Here is a 20,344-nt window from a genome sequence, read left to right on the forward strand (position 1 = left end):
AGAAGGGTAGGGTTGGAGAGATCAATCCGGGCTGTCAGTGGAGTGGAAGAGGAAGATCCAGCACAGCCAACTGTGGCCTGAGGGAAACACTAGCCATTAGGGAGTGAGCACCAGACATCCGGGTCCTCTTCAGACACTGGCCAGAGTCACCAACTGATTATGCTACCTTGTTCTACACACTGCCTCACCTTCTTTTAAGCCATGGGAGAGGTGTGCGATGCTAGGAACAGCCACCAGGGGGAGCTTTCTTGATGCTTGGAGCCATGGGACCACTGGTAGCACTGGGGTGAGGGGAACTCAGGTGGAAGAAGCCTCCTGTTTGGTAGGCTGTTGGCATCAGGGAAGAGCAGGTACACCCTCCATGGAGGCATAGTTGCCTCCTGGCCTCGCATTCCTGCCTACACAAAGTTAGAGGGTCTCTTGCCTTTCTGTTCCTGTGAGTTTCTTCTCCACACCCTGCAAATTTGCCCACCACGGGACAAATGCCTGTGAAGAGGAAAGGCGGCTGGGTCTCCATGGGTCCTTTTCTCTCTGGGTTTGCAGGGAAAAAGAGGGAAGGGAAAGAGAGGAAGAAAGAGGAGAGGAGGAAGGAAAACCAGAAAGGATGCTGGAGATCCTTGTGTTCCAACTTCCAGGCTCCGCAGCAAGCCTAGTGAGGCCACAAGGGTGTGCAGCAGCCAGAACACAGGGCAGGCGTGTTGGTGAGGTCTCCCCGGCCTCGCCTCTAACAAGAAGATTGGAAACTCTGAGGTAGGCAGTGAGAGATGGGGTTGGGGAGTGGGGTCTTGTGGTCGACCTTGGCTCGTGCTGACTGCTCAGGACTCACTGTTACCCAGAACAACTGGCTTTGGGGATGCACCTTCTGACCTGTTCACCTTTCTCAGAACTCTCACGTTGCAATAATGGCGGTTCACCTATCATCCCCCACGGGACGTGGTCTGTGACCAGGACTTGGCTTGCCCATTGAGTCAGATCAGGTGAGGATGCTTATGTGCCCTAGGGCGGCACTTTTTTCTCACTCCAAGCGGAACTAGGTAGTCACCAGGCCCCACCCGATCTGCCACTGTGTTCTTGTTTCACCTTTGGGTCCCTCCTAATGCCACCATCACAGCAGACCCTCGTGAGCTCTTGATTTAACCTTGAAGCCCTTTCTCTCCTGTCCTGCCCAACATCTGGCAGCTACTCTCCTGTTCACTGCCCTCCCATTTTGTACAGGTGCTCATGGAACATGGCTTGCGTCATTTTTAGACAGGTGCTCCTCATTCACCAGGTGCCAGGGCCACCAGGAGAGGTGACACGTGAGGACATATTTGGGAAGGCAGCAGACCTGTCTGTCTGGCTAAGGAAATTCCTTCCTGTGCTCCAGCTGCTTTCTAGATCCTTCCATCTCCAGACTCAGCATCTTGCTGGCACGACACCCAATCCTTTTCCATTCTCTCCCAGGCCCCAGCATCTGGCTCCAATCCCTCCATTCTGGGCACTGCCATCCTGAGTTCCCAGCTCAGAGACCTGATGGGCAGCTTCAATCACCACAGCCCCGTTTCTCGCCTCTTACATGATGGCTGTTCCTTCCTGAAGCGTGGTACCCCGCTCCCGCTCTCCCTAAAGCAGAAATGCCCTTGAGGGGTGCGTAGGATCTACCTCTTGCTCTGCACCCACGGTGCTATTTTGGGACATGGAACCTATCTGGCAGAAGTCACTACAGAAGGCCCCTGGAGGTTTGCAGCTGCTGGCTCTGGCCTGTGGGCTCTGATTTATCCAGGAACTACACGAAGCAGTAGCTGCCCCCGTGCCTGTTGTGAACACCACCATGCCTTTCCCACCATGATGGCGTGGAGTCCCTACAAAACCATAAGCCACGATACTTCTTCCCCCAAGTAACTTCTGTCAGTCTTTGCTCAGAATTGAGACGAGGGACTCGTAGTGTATCCTAAACCAGACTTAGTTCCCCACCTGGAGGTCAGCCTGGAGAGCCAGGGCCACTTTTATGAGCAGCCAGCACCGGGACTGGTAGCTTTGTCAAACCCCAGCCTCTGTCAAGAGTTGGCTCTGCCCTTGGCCACCACACAGAGGCCTTAAAGGAGCATTTGTGAATCCTCTGCTCCATTCAGTTCCCCTGAATGCTCCATATCAGTACTGGGACAGGCCCAGAGCCACCCCTTCCTAGGTGTGACGTCAGCCCCAGGGCAGCCTCCTGGTTTGCCCCCACCCCTCTCCAGAGTCCTCCTTAATGCTGCTTCACGTGGTCCAAACCACCTCCAGCTCTTGGCCTCTGGTCCAGAACTTCCCTCAGAAAGTGCTGTATTTTATCTTTATGTGTCAAGATTTATATAAAAAGGGGGATAGTTCAACTCTCAGTGTAATGAGTTGGAAGAACAGCTCTCTGGTGGCTTCCTTGGCAATCACGGCATCAATAACATTGATTGCTAAAAATAACTAATGACCCCAGGCAAGGAACGGCCGGGACCACTCCAGCCCTGCCTGTGATGGGGAGGCAGGTGCTGGACTCAATACACACCAGGCAGAGGGCAGATTCCCAGAGGAGCTCAGACAGAAGGCGGAGCCAAGCCAAAGTTTCCTCCACAGCGCTGATATAAGCAAAAGTGGCTTAGAGAGTGATCACAGACAGCGGCCTGCAGCATGGGGGGTGGGGGTGAAAGGCCAGCACCTTGGGAGTGTCCCATGGGTGGTGACTGACATGGAAAGGAGAATGCACCTCAGCCTTCAGAAGCCTTGGTCTCCCTCATCCGGGAAGTACGGGTTCATGACTCACTGTGTGTCTGGGGCCCTTGTGGGGAAGCAGGGTATGACCCACATGCAGTCCTGAGCCCCACAGCATAGGAGTGGAGAGTTCAGCCAGCCACGCTTGCATCCCAGCGTGCATTCTCTGCAGTTAAGGCAGGAACTCCTCAGGCAACCAGTTAGCAAGTGGACCAAGAGTCATACACAGAGGAGGCTGTCTAAGGACCCTCTGAGGTCAGGCCTGAGGGATATGAATGTCATTTAGGATGAAGGCTTTCGAAAACTAGAGAAGCTATGGCTTTTGACAAGGCAGATGGACAGGCGTGGATCACAGGCATATCGCTGGGACTCTGACAGTTGCCTGTCTGCTCTGATGACGGTGGGTGGAGATGCAAAAAATCTCTTCCTCGCACAACCTTGGCACAGCCACTGCGCCCTGGGTGGTGGCGGCTGTCTTTTCCTGGTAACACAGCTGTATAGCTAGGGTTCTTCTCTGGCCAACAGAGTTGAAGAGCTGCAAGACAGCTCAGCTCATTTGCCTTCTTGGAAAGAGTCTCTCATAGTCTCTCCCAGTCCTTCCCATGCCTCTTCTGGGACTTCCGGAAAGGGGCAGCAGGCTGGGGAGGGGAGGACCACGAAGGAGCATGTTCGGCTGGACAATCAGGAGTCGGGGCGACAGCTGAGTCTGTGAGTGCTAGACCTCAGTCTGCTCCCAGAACCCGTGTGAAAGAGCTGTGTGATGGGGCACACACATGTAAATTCTAGTGCTGGAGACACTAAGACAAGGGGGTTCCTGGGGTTCACTAGCCAGCCAGTCTAGCCTACTTGGCTGTCTGGCTCGAGGCTAATGAGAGAGGTCCTGCCTCAAAAAAAAAAAAAAAAACCACCAAAGTAATTAGAGCCTGGGCCTTATAAGCATGCACACCTGCACATACCTGCACATTAGCACGCATGCACACACAGGTGCACATAATCGAGTCCAAGTGCATGGAGGAGAAATAACATGCTTCCCAACTGACTGTACATGCCAGCTCCAAAGGCCAGACGGTGACACACAGTGGCTAGAGCCTGCCTTGTGAAGTCAGTTTTCGCCCTCCCATGGGCCGCAGGGATGCGGGAGGTCCACACTTATCAGCAGGGTAAAGCATGGGAGATAAGGAAACTTCTGTGGCGGCAAGCCAGCTGCCTGGGTGGATTCCTAATTAAATCGAGCAGGTATTAGTGGCGCTCAGCTTCTGGTGTGGGAATTTACGGAAGCACCTTGCACACACTCCTGGCTGGCCTTGCTGTCCTACAGGCAAGCAGAATGGGGCTGGCGGCACTCTCGTAGCCCTGTGCCCTGTTCACTCTCCTACGCCGTCCTTCACAGGGTCCATAGAGTGGGAAGCCTTCCCTGGGGACACAGGACCAAACGAAGGCTCTCTCTGAAGTCCCTCTTATTGTTCGCGGGGGCTGGAATCCGTGCAGGAGAGTTATTGTGTTCACAGAACACAGTCCATGCAACTTTCTAGGCGGCTTCACGGACTTCTTTACGCTCGGGAAAAAGAAGGAGGATCCTGCCGGCTGGATATGAGAAACTGGGCCACCATGTGATTTAGCCAATTCCGACTCTGAGCTGAACCTTGAATTGCACAATGCCTGGAGTGCAGATGTGCCCAGCCTCTACTACCTAATGGGATGCTGTAGCTAAGGCTGCTGGGCCAGCCCCTGGAGCTCCATCTTCAATTCCCCTGCTTCCTCTTCCTAAGGCTTTCACTGGTGTTCGATATGTGAGGGTTGCTCTAAACTCCTGTGTGTCTTCCAATAACTATATATAGCCAGGGTAATTAATACCGGGCTTGCTGAGCTCCGGTGACTACGGGATGGGGAGTAGAGACTGCCACCCATCCCTAGCACAGCCCCGGCACACAGAAAGTGCTCCATACATACGGATTGAGAGCCGAAACGACGGTGTTGGCTTGTAAGGCGCACGTACACTCCTCATACCATGCCATGCCATGCCTCCCACCCTGCACTGCCCCTGGAAGTGTCCAATGCTGCAGAGAATGCTGGCTGCTCCCTCCACATAATGAAAGAACAGCGGGATGCCAGGCGCTCAGAGAGATCCTCTGCTCCATTCTGCCACTAGAGACCTCTGTCTGCCGTATTCTGATTCCACCAACTCAAAACTACATTTGGGGGGAAATCACCCGCTTCCTTTATGTCGGGGAAAGTAAGACACAGGCAGACTTCATTTGGGAGTGTGGCCTTTCTTTGGGGAGTTGGTATTGAATACCAGCCCTCCCTGGAGGCTGTGCCTCGGCTTTTCATACACTCTCTGTCCTCATGAAAAGATTCTTCCTTGACAGAAACGCTAGGGATGGGGGTACGGGAAGCATCTCTTCATTTAGAATGTCACACTGCCGATAGCTTATTCCTGTGTTGTATTTCACAACCTTCCAATGCCTCCTAAAGTTACTTCTTCTGATCAGACATCTGAGTTATCAGATCTGAACTGATCTGGGCAAGAGACTGAGGACTCAGAAGATAAAAGTCAAGTTTATGGAGCAGGGGTCAAGTTTCTTTTCTGGGGCTCACACCAACTCACTCTTCTGTTTAGTTAATCTACTACTTTGGGGGTGTTACAGATGAGGGCATTGCTACCCTATAGCAATAGAATGTTACAGGTCATTAAAGAACAAGAGGCGGGAGGGGGGATGACCAGAAAGTCCTAGTTCTGACTGCAAGGGGAGACTTTGGCTGGCATGGGACCCACTGAGGCTCACATGGCCATTTGTCTGACCTCCACATGAGGAGCACATGCACACTGCACACAACAGAACGCTTCATCCGTCCCTCCGCGAACACGTGGATGCTGTCTGCGGTCAGAAGAGCCAGGCTGATGTACCCCGCTTTCTACTCCTCTCCAGTGAATGACTGCCTTTTCCTCAACTTACCTACACTTGAAACATTCAGAGGAACACGGGACCAGGGCCAGTTTATCAGGTTAAACTGGCATCACCACTATCCAGTTGTGGCACCAAGTGGCTGCCAGGAGACACCTGGCTTCTGAGGGAAGCAGGGGCAGCATGGGAGAGACAAGGGTTCAGGACTCCAGAGCCACACATCCTCTGCCCACTCTTGTGGGCATACACCGTCAGCACCCCACCTCCCAAATCAGCGAATGACCGTGAAGGCTCACGATGCTGCTGCTGGCTTCATTCAGTCCCAACTTTGACTGTTTGTTCCTTGTTCGAATTCTTTGCTGCCCTCTCAAGAACTTCCTTAATTAAGTCTGTCTACCATGGAATGTGCTTAGATCTGGGGACCTTCCCAGAGGCTGGGGCTTTATCTGGTGGCAGTAGCCAGAGCCCACGAACCATGCAGTAGGCCGCTGAATCCCGACACGCATGTCCTCACTCAATCCACCACACTGGAAATGCATTTGGAGGCCATCCCGCCTGCCCACAGCAGATTTTCCAGATCCTGGCAATTGGAGCATGTTAAGGACCAGATATAGCTGTCAGGTCTGATTTCTTAAATCAAGATTTGTTTGGTGGGGCTGTCAGGAGGTAAATGGGAATGCATGGCCTGGAGGGGAGAGGGATGGAAGACATGCTGGGCTAGAGCCAGTTCCCACTGGGTCCAGCTCAGGGGAGGGAGGGCCTTCTGGGTAGGCAGCTGGGAAGGGGTAGCACCGGGCAGCGAACTGCACGCTGCAGGGTCTGTGTGAGCAACGTCAGGTGTTGACTCACTTAGAATGCGTTGCTGCAATTTCATTTTCGTTTCCCCCTGAGTGTTCAGATGCTCCAGCCGCATCACATATAATTCCTCTCCTACTGAGTCCCCGCCCTCCGCGGCATAGTCTATCCTACAGAGATTTCCCGGGGCGAGTTTCTTATCGGACACGGCCATGGGGATACCTGGTACCTCTTTGTAGCTTGCTGCATTTCAGGACAGCCCTAGTGCCCGTGCATGGTAGGTGACATATTCCATGACAATTCTGAGGAGTGGGAGTAAGTGTTGGTGCCGTATAGAAGAGAGGCTGTTTGTAAATAATGCATCATTAATGAGACCTGCTTAATAGAGTGCCACGGAGTCCTCAGCTGTGCATCCTTCTACTTTCAGTCATAGTTGGCGGGGGAAGAGGCCGGGGGACTCTGAGCAGGGGCTGGAGGAGGGCAGAGGGCAGAGGCAGAATCAAGGAAAATTAGAGATTTTTGTTGCATTTAATATCAATTCACTTCACAGACTGCTGATCCGGCACATTTCACAGTGGGAAATGTATGGTGCGCTCAGGCCCCAGACTCAGAAAAGAAAACACAAACAAACTTTCTAGAAAAATAGCCTGCCATCAGCAGCATATTAAAAATTTAACAGCCGTACCCCCCCCCCCGCACTCCCCCACAGAAAGAGAGAGAGAGGTGTTCTGACGCCAGTGTTCTCTTCTGGTCTGGGGACAGTATCATTATGTAATAGTCACACCGAGTGCCACATCACAACACCTTTAGAGACTTTACGTGGTATGTAAATGTAAAAGTGGCTTGCATGAGCATACCAGGAAAGTGCAGCGGTTCACTGACTTCACAGGAGTCATCTTCGGTCTGCCTGAACCCCTTTCCCATAAGCTCTGACTAAACTCCCAGGAAAGAGTCCAGTGGAAGATTCCAGCCCCAGACAGGACTTGCTCATCCACCCTTTCCCTCTGTCCCTCCTCCTTTCCTTCCTCCTCTCCTTCTCCCTCCTCCTCCTCTGCTCCCTCTGCCTCCCCTTCACTCTCTTCTTTTTTCCTTTTATCCTCCCTCTCCTTCCTCCCCAACAGCTGTTTCTGTTTTCCTCCTGATCCTGGCCAGGGTCGTGCTCTGTTTGTGATCTCCTTAACATTCCCGTATCCACAAATCCTTCCTCCGAAACAGCGCGGAGTAGGGGGATGGAGTCATAGGAAGTTCCAAACGGGGATGATCTCCGGGCAGAGGTCTCTCCTTGGTAACGTAAGCCCCCAGAACCATCTCCATAGCGTCACTGGGACCCCTCCTCATTACCCCAGAAATCCCAGGACTCTAGAGCCAGGCTGGGAGCCATCACAGAATAGGGTAGCCACAGGACAAGGTGGAAATTATCCACTGTGGGATATGAAGCCAGCTCTGAGCCTCTTTTCATTTACAGTCAAACAACCAGTCACGCAGACCTGCCCATGGAGCCTTGGGGACTGCCTAGAAGCCAAGCCACTGTAGGAACAAACAGGGTGACCCAGAGTCCCACATGACTCCAGCTGCTCTTTAGAGATTGGTTTAAATTTGGCAGTGGTGGTGCACATCTTTAATCCCAGTACTTGGGAGGCAGAAGCAGGAGGATCTCTGAGTTCAAGGCCAGCCTGGTCTACAGAGCAAGTTCCATGACAGTCAGGAATACACAGAGAAACCCTGTCTTCAAAACAACAAAACAAAATTGGTCTGGACCAGAAAAGCCTGCTGTCTTCTATCCAAATAGGCAAAGCAGAAAGCAGCAGCCAGTCTCTGAACCAGGAAATGAAGCATGTGTCTGGGAAAGTGGGACGATGGCAGTTCTTAGTATCGAGTCTCCCGGGGGCGGGGCACCATCAGGTAGATACACAGCGCGCTATGGTCTGGTGACAGACGTCTCAGTGTGCTGATGCACACACAGTGGAAAGCCAACACAAACAGCCCCTACTCCCACCGTGCAATTTCAAGAACAATGAAAGTGACTCCAGAAGCCAGGGAAGGTCCCTGGGGGCCACTATCTCTGCCAACACCTAGGTTGGAAGTCATTGGACAATGCCCTTCAGGAAGGAGCCACCTCCACACAGAGGAGACATGCTGTGGGCATTCATAAGGAATATGCCTCCGTGTATTCATTTGGGAGCTGGGTGGCAGGCCCCCAGAGTCAAAGAATAAAAAAATCAGCAACAGGGCAGAATACTGGGCACCAACAGTAGGCAAAGGTACATTTTAGTCAAGCTCAACCTTGAACTGCACATTCACCGGGAAGACTGGTCAGGAGTGCACATCGCTAGTGTGTGCCCAGGCAGAGGAGCAGGAGGTGGGATTTGGGGGCTGTCCCCTGGAGTGGTAACGTGAAGCTTAAATGTCTGTGTGGGTGAGACACTTCTTGCTGACAATGCCCTTGCAGGTAAGACCTGGGGCAGACAGAACTCAGTGGCTAATACCAGCATTTCCCTTGGCAAGGTACTGAGAAAGCTCTGCTGTCACAAGGTTGTCATGTCAACCCCTCCCAGAATGAGGTGCGTTCACGGAGCAGAACCACACCACCATCCTGGGTCCTGTTGAAGAAGCCATCTCAGGTCTAAGCTCTCAGAAGTCCCCAGCTCTGAATCCAAGGTGCCCATTGTTGAGACCTCTGTCCCCAGCTTCTCTCGAAGTCATCACTTTGTGCGCTCAGCGCTCAGGGTTATCCAGGCCATTGTTCCCTGACACTGCCGTACTCAAGTACCCGGAGGTAAGGGAGAGCTGGGGGGCGGTGAGTGGTTTTCCTCAAAGTGGGAGCACACCTGCTAACCAGTACCACTGTGATGTGGACTCAGTAGCAGGGACGGACAGAAGTAAGCACATTGTCCCCACACTGGTGTCCCCATCTATAGCGCAGGCTTCTTGCCTGAGCTTCAGGCAGACTAGGAGCTCAGGGATGAGGTAGAGGCAGACACTGGTAACCTGAGACCTTCATTTGGAGGCAGATACTGCCAAACCCTAGGGTAACAGAGGCAGCTGAACTCAGGAACACGGAACTGGGATGAGAGGGGAGCCTGGAGGCCCGGCTCTGTGTGCACAGACTGACAGAGGTGTCACAGCCATGGGCCAGCCCTAACCCCAGGACTTCAGAGAAGGACTGCCTTTGGAGAAGAAACTCTTTAAGTAGGTGACTGAGTAAAAATGAGGTCAGGCAGAGCAGGTCTGACCCGCTGCCATGAGAAGCTATCAAAGCCTAAACACACACCGACGGCCAGTCACGTGAGCACACAGGGAGCTGGCAAGAAGGGAGACTGCCGCTCGCTTGCCCGCGCTCAATATCTACTCAGCAGCCACTTCAAGACTGCACACAGATTTTTATTTATCCAGCCTCAGAGGGAGCCAGCCCTGCTGACACCTCCATCTTGAGCTTCGAGCCTGCAAAACGGAGAAAACAAATGCCCGCCGCTTGAGCCACCCATGCCGGAGCACTCCGTTAAGGCAGCGTAAGATATGGATAGAGTCCCCGGTTGGCTCAATGTGGCTCTGGGGTGGGGGAGGGGGACTCTGAGAGTCCAGTGGAGCTAGAAACAATAAGGAAGGAAAACACGCTCCGAGGAGAGAACATAAGTCACCGCTGATCTGCAGGCCCAGTAGCTAACAAATGTGTCTTTCCTTTCTTCATAGCAATGAGATAAATGCAGACACACTGGAGGATGGAGAGCCCCTGTGTGCGTGATAAACTCAAGATGGGGAGAGAGCGAGAAAGCAGAGCCCGCCCTAGAAGCAAAGGACAGGGTGTGAGTAGCTGGCTCTGTCTAAACTGATGGCGAGACAGTGTCTCCCTCAAAGACCCGTGTCGCCACAGTGATGGCTGCGCCCACTGTGGTCAGCTCTCTAGGTGTCTTTCTGGTCTCCAAGATACTGTTTCTAGGCTCCGGGGAAAAATACCAAGACTGACAGCAACCAAGACCTCCATGAACAGGCTGATGCTCAGAGGGACCCCACAAGACTCTGGCCCTGTCCATCACGGGCATCCACAGCTGGTTGGCAGGGACCAGCTTGATGCAAGAAGAGGGAAAACAGCCATGTATCCCCACGGAGAACAAATCTCGAGATCAGCTGTTTTCAGAGAGCCCAGACAGAAGAGCCAACGCGGCCTATATGCTTGGCAGCCCTTCTCTTCACAGTCGTGGGGTGGGGGTTGGGGGGGCTGGGGGTGGGGGGCTGGGGTTGGGGGGTGAGGGGCTGAGGGTGGGGGGCTGGGGTTGGGGGGACTATATCCATCAGCAGGTGAAGACACAAAGCAGGAATGCCCAACCTGTCGTCCACGGATTGCGAGAGCATACGTGTTTATTTTGTGTGACACTGCCGAGTGATGTCATTTATAAAGTTTATACCTAAATGCCGGGTGGATGTGCTGGTCTAGCTGTAATTTAATTGCTTGGAAGACCAAGTTTGGAAAACCTCTGGAGCAAGCTAGCTAGATAAATTAGCCTTCTTGGTAAGCTCTGGGTTCAGGGAGAGACTCTGCCTAAAAGAGAGAAGTGTGATCAGGGAAGACTCCCATACACATACACATGTGCACTTGCCCTCACATATACATGCTACTACATATATATGCCTAAAAATCTCAGTGCTTTCACACACGCATACATACATACATACATACATACATACTACACACATGTGCTAAAAGAGCTCAATGTTTTAAGTAAGTTGATGATGTTGTATTGGGCTGCATTGATAGCTACCCTGAGCCGTGTGTGGTTGACAGGCTCCAAGTTGCTGCCACCATCCCAATGGGATACTATCTGCCATTAAAAGGAAAACACGCTGCTCTCACTAGCTAATTTCACTCTAGAAGATTATGGAGAAGCTGGACTCTCGGAATCTCTAAAATCACCAAGCCAGGTGACTGTCAAGGCTGGGAAAACAAAGGTTTTGGAGGTGGAGAGAGGAGGGGGCACCATGACAGTATGAGCGTGTTGCGCTGAAAAAAGCCAAGAGTCCAGCTAGCTATGTGAAGTTGGCCACAGGCTAAAAAGTAAAAATCAAATAGCTCTTCTAGGCACTGGGTTCCCCAGGATAAGGCAACAGACAGCAGCCTTCCAGACCCGTGCCAGCATTCAGTGTTACAGATGAGCAACCAAGGCCAGGTGATTAGAGAAGCTGCTCTTTGGTCAGCGTGGAGTCAGGAGTTTGCCTTTGGTGGTCCCAGCATCCCTTGGGCTGGTTATGAAGGAAGGAGGAAATGCTGCCTGCCAGATCCTGAGCTTCCTGGGCTACGGGGGTCACCCTGACTTGCAAAGCGCACCATAGGAGAGAGGAAAGGGCTGGTGACAGTGAGGGCCACTTTTAAAACAAGGAGGCACTAAAGATCAATTTGTAATTCATCCGAACTCGGGGCCCAGTGGTGTACCTGTGTCAGCTGCACTGCCCTTCGCTGAATGGGAGGTTTGCGTCTGTGCTGTATGAATTTCAATTCAGCAAATTATGCTTAAAGCACATATGCCCCCCTCTGAATGTAAACACACCAGAAACCTGGCTGCTGTTGCAGGCAGGGAGTATGGTTACACAGCCTGCACTGAGGCTTCACTTGGGGCAGCAGACTGGGTTTCTGGTCTTCCCTTTGTTTCTACCCGCAGGGCCTTCAGCTGGCCATGGGGGGTGGTAGATGCTCTCATCCGGAGTGATGATGTCATTCTCTATATGGTAACAGCTATGCACCAGCAGAAGGCAAAGCTTGCAGATGCTCAGCTTCCAGCCTGAGGTTGGGAGTTTCAGTCAGTGATCTCTTCTGAGGGCTTCCTGTTTTTCTCATTAAATAATAAGTCACATGGGCTGGGGCCACTGACCAGCCCAGCGACCTCATCAACATCTATTTCTCTTTATCTCTGAGAAAGAAATGACTGCTCATTCCCTGGGAATGGTTGCTAGGAGCAGAATGTCTGATACACAGATGTGATTAAGAAAGAATTCAATTAACATCACCTTTCAGCTGACGATGGGAACATGTTGCTAAACACTGGGTGTGAGTGCCTGTATGCACATAGGTATGCCTGTGTTTGCATGTATTAGGTTGTATGTGGCTGTGTCCATAGGCCTATGTGTATGCACATGTGCATCTGAGAGTGTAAGCATGTGGGCAAGTGTTGTGCATGTGTACCTATGTGTGAAGCCATGCTTGCACATGTATGCATGCCTGATCATATGTGTGCATATTAGTGTATATGACCATACCCCACATCAGCATCAGCATGTGTACTGAGAAAAGACCTCCATGGAGGACGGGGAAGGCTCTGGAGGTGGACAAACAGGAATGAGAGCAGAGAATTCATATGTCTTTTGATCACGAATACCTTGGGGGAGGCTACTTTTCAAAAAATTTTAAATGTATCTGAAGACTGCTTCTAAAGTAAACTATCATCTCCTAATTCTTATTTGGAAAAATGCCTCTTCTAGGCTTTTTAAATGTGGCATAGAATTTGGAGACAGGGTCAGTGTCTGATCCTGCCTGTGTACTTCAAAACAGGCATGGAAGAATTGGCTACAAGATGGCACTTCCGTGCAACAAAGTAACAGAAGCGGTTATCAAGGAGCCGTAAAGCGAAGCAAAGACAGCACCGGGTGGGAAGCTGCTTTCCTGAGATGTCTCAAGAGCTAGGGAGGGGAGAAAATGTCTGGGCCACCACAGCGGCTGTGACAGCTTGCTTCACTTGTCTGCGTTTTCCAAGAAGCACCTCGGTTACTTTTCTTCTTGTGTTGTGATGAAGACATGTGAAGGGTTAACTTTGCTTTAAGGAGACTAATCCTCAGAGCTAAAGAGATGGCTCAGCAGCTAAAAGCATGTACTGCTCTTGCAGAAACCCCGGGTTTGGTTCCCATCAACCATGGAGCCTCATGAACGCCTGTAACTCCAGCTCCGGGGGATCTGACACTTCTGGTCTCTGCAGGCACATGCATCCATGTGCATACTAACTACGCATAGATTCGTAGACACACACAAATGCACATGTACTTAAATAATAAACATAAGTCTTCATAGTGATATTTTGTTTATGATCTAACAAATAAAGCTTGTCCGAAGATCAGAGTGGGGAGCTAGCCACACTAGTTAGCCATAGAGGCCAGGCAGTAATGGCACACACCCTTAATCCCAGCACTTGGGAGTCAGAGGCAGATGGTTCTCTGTGAGTTCAAGGCCACCCTGGGCTATGCGAGATTGAATCACTCTAAAAGAGAACCAGAACAACACAGTGGTAGCTCACACCTTTACTTCCAATACTTGGGAAGGAAAGTATTGGAACACACGCCTTTAATCCCAGCACTAGGGAGGTAGAGACAGGAGTCATATGGCTGGGCAGGGAGAGGAACATAAAGTAGGAGGAGATGGAGCTCAGGATTCAGTCTGAGGTTTCATAGAGATGGCATTCAGGCTGAGGACTGGTAGAGACAGGACACCCCATGCAGTCTGAGGATTTCGTAGAGGTAAGAACTAGTGGCTGGCTGCTCTGCTTCTCTGGTCCGTTCGCTTTCACCCTGATATCTGACTCCGGGTTTTTATTAATAGGAAAAATTAAAATTCGTGCAAAAAAATCTTAAGAATTAAAAATAAAGAGAGGCGTGGTCATGATGCCTCTAAACCTGGCCCTCAGGAGGCAGAGGCAAGCATAAATAACAGAAAAACGATGATTAGAAAAAGAAGCTAGCAATCCCGTCAGCGGTCTCTGGATCTCCGGGCTCCAGGGAGGCTGGTTTAAGATCATCAGGAGAGAACGAGGGATACCCACTGAAGGTCCAACCACTCTCAGCTACACACTACAGTTCTTGGGGCTCCAATGACACCCGATGACAACCAGAAAAGTCACCTATAGTGGGAACCACATTCTGGAACAAGAACACCGCTATTGATGTCTGCATGAGAATTCAACTCTTTCCCATGCCTGCGGTTGGGGCATCTAGCAGCTCTGGCACACTGTCCAGAGCCCTTCGTCTTGGGGCGCTGGGGACAGCTCAGCACAGTTCTGCTCTCAGATCCTGTCTGGGGAAAAGCAGTGGCTCCTCCAGGACAGGAAACATCACTCTAGCTGCTTGTCATCAGTGAGTTATCACCCCCTTCCTAATGTTGGTCCTGGTGGCTCAGACGTATGAGGCAGGAGCTGATGTAGGGCTCTTGTCAGTGTGTTGGGGAGGGGATGGTGAGACCTGGGAAAGCCAGTCATCCTGGCTATCGTGAGGAGTGGCATCAGTTTGAGCCTTTCTTTCTTTTCTTTTCTTCTTTTTTTCTCTTGCTACCCAATAAGCTCCACAAAACAGAGACAGATAGAAAATGCTAAGACTATTTGTAATGGAATAAGAAAAGCCAGTAATTAGGTGCTGCCCAGGGACTCGGATAGGGTTTTCAGGAAGCTGAACTCCGCTGCTGCTCTCTAAGGAATAGCTGGGGTTGCACACCTCCCAGGAGGTTTGATCCAGACAGCTATGTTAACTGTCTTGGTGACCAGACAGCATGATCCTTAACATAGGAAGAGGTAGTCAAAAGCCCCCCGTGAACTCTGTCTCCTCTCCCTGGTCCTGGCACCTTCCCACTCAGTCGGTGTGGGCTAGGCAAGACCCAGGGCAGACTGCAAAGCTCTGAGCTAAACAAACTCTTAAAAGGGCAGGGAACCTCCAATGAGCCATTTTTCAGATTTTAATTCTACCGAGTGGAACTTAAAAGGCCTCTCCATTTGCTCGGCTTGCATTCCCTCTGCCCAGGGCAAACAGCCTCCCTCCAAGGAGTCAAGAACAGTCAGCAGAGAGTGCACAACCCAGCTCACCATCCAGTGCCAATCTGCTGCAGAAACCAGGGTTCGTTCAGCCCTACACAGTGGCGGTACAGGCCAGCAACTGGAAGACATCTGGGTTTTACCATCAAGAAAGCACCCTCCGAGAGCTCAGCCGGGGCCCCATTTGATCGGAGCAATGGCATCTACAGCCTGACTTCACTTCCAGGAACAAAATCTAGGAAGGATCCGAGCGACACAGCTTCATGCTCTGCAGAGCATCCCCTGACGTGGGGCCTGCAGGAGAGGGGCTTTGGGCCCAGGGAACTCAGGTGTGAGCGCTGCTCTGTCAGTCATGAGCTGGGCAACCATGACCTTGCTGAGCACAGGGAGAGCATCTGGGCACCTGAGCATCAACAAGACAGAGATACAAGACATTCGCTTGGCCAGAGCATGGGCGTGAAGAGATAACACCTAGGTGGGGGAGCCTGTGCTCCCCGCAGACACCTTCAACAGGCACACATTCCCAGCTCTCGACACTGGTCTGGTCATAAGAACGGATGCAATCAGGGCAGCCCTATGCATGCCTGAGTCCAGAGAGTGTTTCCCTGGCCCGTGCTCAGCTCCTGGCCCTCTGTTCCCACCGCATTAGTGTTTCAATCCAAGTTACCCCGACTATAGAAGGAGGACAGGACCAGAGGAAGCCTTGCTAGGGCCACCCAGGTCCTCCCAATGCATTTTCCTGCATGCCGATGGGGAGACATCAACACTGATGAACTAGCAAGACAGAAAGAGTACGTGAGGAAGATTCCCAAGAAAAGACGTCCCTCCTCACGGTACCGTCATTTGAGGCAGGTCCCACCTGAGCCAGCCTCCCTCCAGCACCTCTCTGACGCTCAGCTCCGTGGGAACCAGGCACACATTTGCCACCATGGTTCCCAACACCCACTAACCAAGGCCAGGTTATCTGGGGAGGAGGAGGCATGGTATCCCACTAGCCATATCTCTGGGATAGCCTGGGAGAGTCTGGCCCTGATCTTCTGTAGGAGCTTTACTTTATGTTTAGTAACCTGCTTTCTCTCCTGGCACTCAGAGTACCGAGGAAACCTCAGCCAGGGCTATTCATAGGCCAAGGGCATCCCTGGGGAGAAGAATGAATTCATAGCCACAGCACAGGTGCCAAGTGTAACCAAGGCTCCCAGTTGGCCCAAGCCACACTGGGGAGTAAGGGCTGGAGCTCCCTGGCTACACTGAGCCCACATGTTCCCTCCCGCTGTCTAACCTGGCCACTTGGGCAAAGCTTTCTCCCTCCTTGGGACCCAGACCCTGCTAGAAGCAAAGCCTGTGGTCACATGGTGGGATGCCACCCTAGGTCAGACCTGGAGGGAGCCAGGGAGGAGGAAAGGAGGAAAGTTTGGCACGGCGACACGGAATATAAATGACTCTTGTAAACAGAGTTTAATAAAACGGCAGCGAGGGAATTTATGAGCAACCCAAGGATAATTAAAATTATTTATCTACTTACCTCCCTTGCTGGCTGATCAGTCTATTAATTATCTATTATGTACATACTGATTTGCATTTTAGTGAGGGGAGGGGTAAGGGCAGGTGAACAACACAGGGGTGAGGGGGTGAGGGATTCACATGGTGGGAACAGTGCAAAAACTCCTTTGGGCAGAGCAAGGCTCCCCTCTATTGACCCCTGTTCTTACAGCACTTGACCCCCCTCCCACTACCCACATGGGCCACCCTTGGCCACTGAGAACCAGCCGCGGCAGAGTAGAGAGCACACACCTGTTTGCAGAATGGGCCACTCCTAGGACAGGTTCCCACCGAAGAGGCCTGTGGGCCAGCTCCGGGGAAGGCTGGCCGGTTCCCCTTGGTCCTTCTGACTTCGCGCTGCATTTGAAAAGGAAAAAAAAAGAGAATGAAATCATTTTCAACCTCCTCTCATGTCGGGGAGACATCAGACGCACATCGTCCTGTGTTCTTGATTAGAAATATCACAGGATCTAGTGTGGTGTCTTTGAACACTGTGAAGCACTGTGAAGGAGGAAATATTGCAGAGCAGAGGGGGGCGGGGGTAACTAGGTGCTCGCTGGCTAGTCATGGCTCTCAAAGGGGAAGGTGACAACGGCAAGGTGAGAGGATGCTGTGGATTAGAGGGTCGAGGTGACAAAGGAGGACCACTGATGGATGGCCCCTCTGATCTGTCTCCCTCAAGGGGCCCCTTCTCCTTGCCAGCCAGCACAGCCCTTATGTGGCTGTGTCCTTAATATCACCTCCACTGCCAGCCTCTCAAGCACTGGGCTCAACCTCAGTGACAATGTCCTACCCCAAGGGGCCTGTAATGATGCCTTGGAGCTCAGTTAGGCTGCCCTTCCATCCAAACCTGCCAGAGTTCCCCCAAGCTAGCCACATGTACCCTTCTTTACCCTGAGCTGTTTCTCACAGCATACAATGTGGTGCCTCTCACAGTGGCTCTCAGCCCGACATTAGAGCGTGTGGCCAAGTCCAGGGAGCCCTAGGTCCTGCATCTCTGCTGGACCATGTCAGTAATGGGTAGATCCAGGGCCACATGATGGATTCCCAACACCCAACTTGAGAACATTTGGAGAGGGGCCTGGTAGATGACTAGCTGCGAGGATGGCACCTTTCTACGAGGGTTAGGTCCCCTGTGAGCAGCCTCTCCTCTCCTGCATGTTGTGATAAGGTTGATACGAGGTTTGCGCACATCTTGACCTTGGGTTTCCAGCTTCTCTTACTCTGAGAAGCGAATGGGTGGCATGGCACATGCCCATAGCCGCTCAGCAGAGCAGTCCGTGTCCACCTTCCTAAAAGTGGCTGCTTATGGGTTAGACATTTGCGTTTGGGAAGGGATTTTTCACAGCCAGCAAACTCACCCAAATTAAGGACTCTTTCTTACTCCACCCCTCCCGAACTTTCCTCACCTGACCTACACCGCCTCACCTGACTCCCTCCACATCCTCCTCCTTCCTGACCTCTGCCCTCCTCTCTGAGAACTTTTCCAACAAGTTGACCTGATCTCAGGGCTAGATGCTCTTCCCTGAAACCTCCAAATGTTGGGCAGTGTCCCCTCAGAGCGGCCCCTCTGACTTTGCACCCTGAAGTTTTCCTCTGTCCTTTTCTGCCCTGTCCTCTCATGGTCACGTGACCATGGCAGGTTAGTATTATCTGTGAATTCATTGGCATGGGGCCCGACAGCTTCCTGACAGCACACCAGGTGACCCCGTGTATGCAGCGCCCAGACCAACACCCAAGTGCAGCAGCACTCAACATGTGGTGAACACACGTGTTCATTCATAAATAATCAGCACACTGTCCTCGGCCCGTCACAGCTCCCACCTGCGGTCTCTCGTGTGTCACACGTGTTCCAGCTCACTTCTTCCAAAAAGCAAAAGTTGGGGGCTGAGGAGATGCCTTAGTGGATAAAGGGTCTGCCACGCAAGCATGAGGCCATGAGTGTGGTCCCCACCACCAACATAAAAAGCAGGGTGCTGTAGCACATGCCTGCAATCCCAAACCTGGGGAGACAGAGATAGGAAGAGAGCCTGGACTGACTGGACGGTCAGTCTAGACCAATCAGATAAGCCCAGGGACCCCACGAGAGACTGCCTCAAAAAGTCAGACTCAGGAAGATCCTGAATGTAGACATTTGTCCTCTGCATGAGTTTGCACACATGTGCATATGCACACACACATGTACCACACACACACACACACACACAAAAAAAAAAGAGGGGCTAGTTTCTAGATATCTTGGTGGCATTTTTAAGGCTTTCAAGTTAAGTCCACATTCCCAAGGAGCTAGGCTCTTCACGGTCAGCCATACCGCTTTCCTTCAGGACTCCCAGCTTCCCACCTTCTCCACAGCTGGGTCCTTGCAAGCTTCCAAAACCCCCTTGCTGGCTAGCCTGCCTAGAACCCCAGCTGTGCTCCTGGAGAGGGTTGTTACCATCTCAAGGCTTCTGCCAGCCTTCCCCCATCAATACCATAGGGATGGTTCCTGCATTCCTGTCCCTTCTGTATTTCCGGCATTCCTGTGGGGACAGCTCACCAGTGGCTGCCCTTTCCCACCTGCTGAGGTCCACACAACATAGGGCTGGGGCTCCGAATGAGTTCTGAACTAAAAGCCCCTCCTCCACCTCCCCCATTCCTTGTGTTTTCTGCCCAGGCCTGCAGCTCTCTGCTGAGGGAATGTGCTCTGCTGTCCTAGGTAGAGTGATACTCTACCCTTATGCTGCCTCGGCTTCTACAACCTCATGAGAGCTAGCAGCCTAGATCTAAAACACACAGGCAGGGCAGTGTTCTGTTACGGAGCTCACTGCCTGGCCCATCTGGCCAGATCACAGGACTGTGGAACTTTTGATGGTCAGCTTTTGTGTCTCCCTGGCAGGGTCCCAGCCATGCATCCCAACATAAAATCTAGGTTTTCCTTGACTGATTTGACATCTGCGATCTGTCCCCTCATGGGAGATGAGTCCCAGGGTGTGGGTGGGCCTCACTCTTAAAATGAAGAGTGAGGTGGGCTTGGCTTGGGGCTGGGCTGGCAACTCCCAATGGAGCCAGCCTGCCCTGTAGAAGCTGGACAGACAGGTCACATTCTCCTGAGAGCCATGAGATCAGTCATCAATCTATCTGGCCATCTGGCCAGCCCGCTCCCATTGGTTCTGTTTACTGGGCCTGTGGAGCTCTCTTCTAGATTGGACTCCTGGGAAGGCTGTTTCTGCCAAGAGACTAGAAGAGCCCCCCACATGCCTGCAGGAGTTGGGGGTATGCCTCAGCAGTGGAAAAGGACATGAAAAAGCCACCATGGGGATAAGAACTTCACAGTCATAAGTCTGGAACCTGCTGGCCGTCTTGACTCTGCAAAGTTGGGCAAGGCTACAGTGAGGGCCCAGCCTGAGCATCAGCCCCAGCCCCGAGACCATGGCTTTTGCACCGGGCTCCCTAGCGGTGTCTCCCTAACCCTCTTCTGGCCCCAGCACTCTTCCCCACTTCCTGACTATCGCTTCTCAACTCTTATGATGTGCCGAAAGCTGCAACACAGAGATGCCACACTGAGCACTGTGAACTAGGGCTAACTGTGTTCAGAATCAATTCTCAGGGCTGTGGGTACCAAGGTGAGGT

At 52.1% G+C, this 20,344-nt stretch overlaps 1 protein-coding gene across 6 annotated transcripts in view; it reads right to left on the reverse strand.

Annotated features, from left to right (window-relative positions):
• Nucleotides 1–20,344, reverse strand: part of Rbfox3 (RNA binding fox-1 homolog 3) — a 425,862-nt gene that overhangs the window by 166,671 nt on the left and 238,847 nt on the right. For all 6 annotated transcript variants that reach the window (XM_050140131.1, XM_050140135.1, XM_050140134.1 and 3 more), the window contains exon 3: nt 16,988–17,092. The gene's annotated coding sequence lies outside the window, so the exon portion shown is untranslated. The remainder of the gene's footprint in view (nt 1–16,987; nt 17,093–20,344) is intronic.

The sequence above is a fragment of the Alexandromys fortis genome, unplaced genomic scaffold, assembly GCF_014885135.2.
Source record: "Alexandromys fortis isolate MF-2015 unplaced genomic scaffold, M_Fortis_MF-2015_v1.1 scaffold_39, whole genome shotgun sequence".
In the NCBI taxonomy this organism is placed as follows: domain Eukaryota; kingdom Metazoa; phylum Chordata; class Mammalia; order Rodentia; family Cricetidae; genus Alexandromys; species Alexandromys fortis.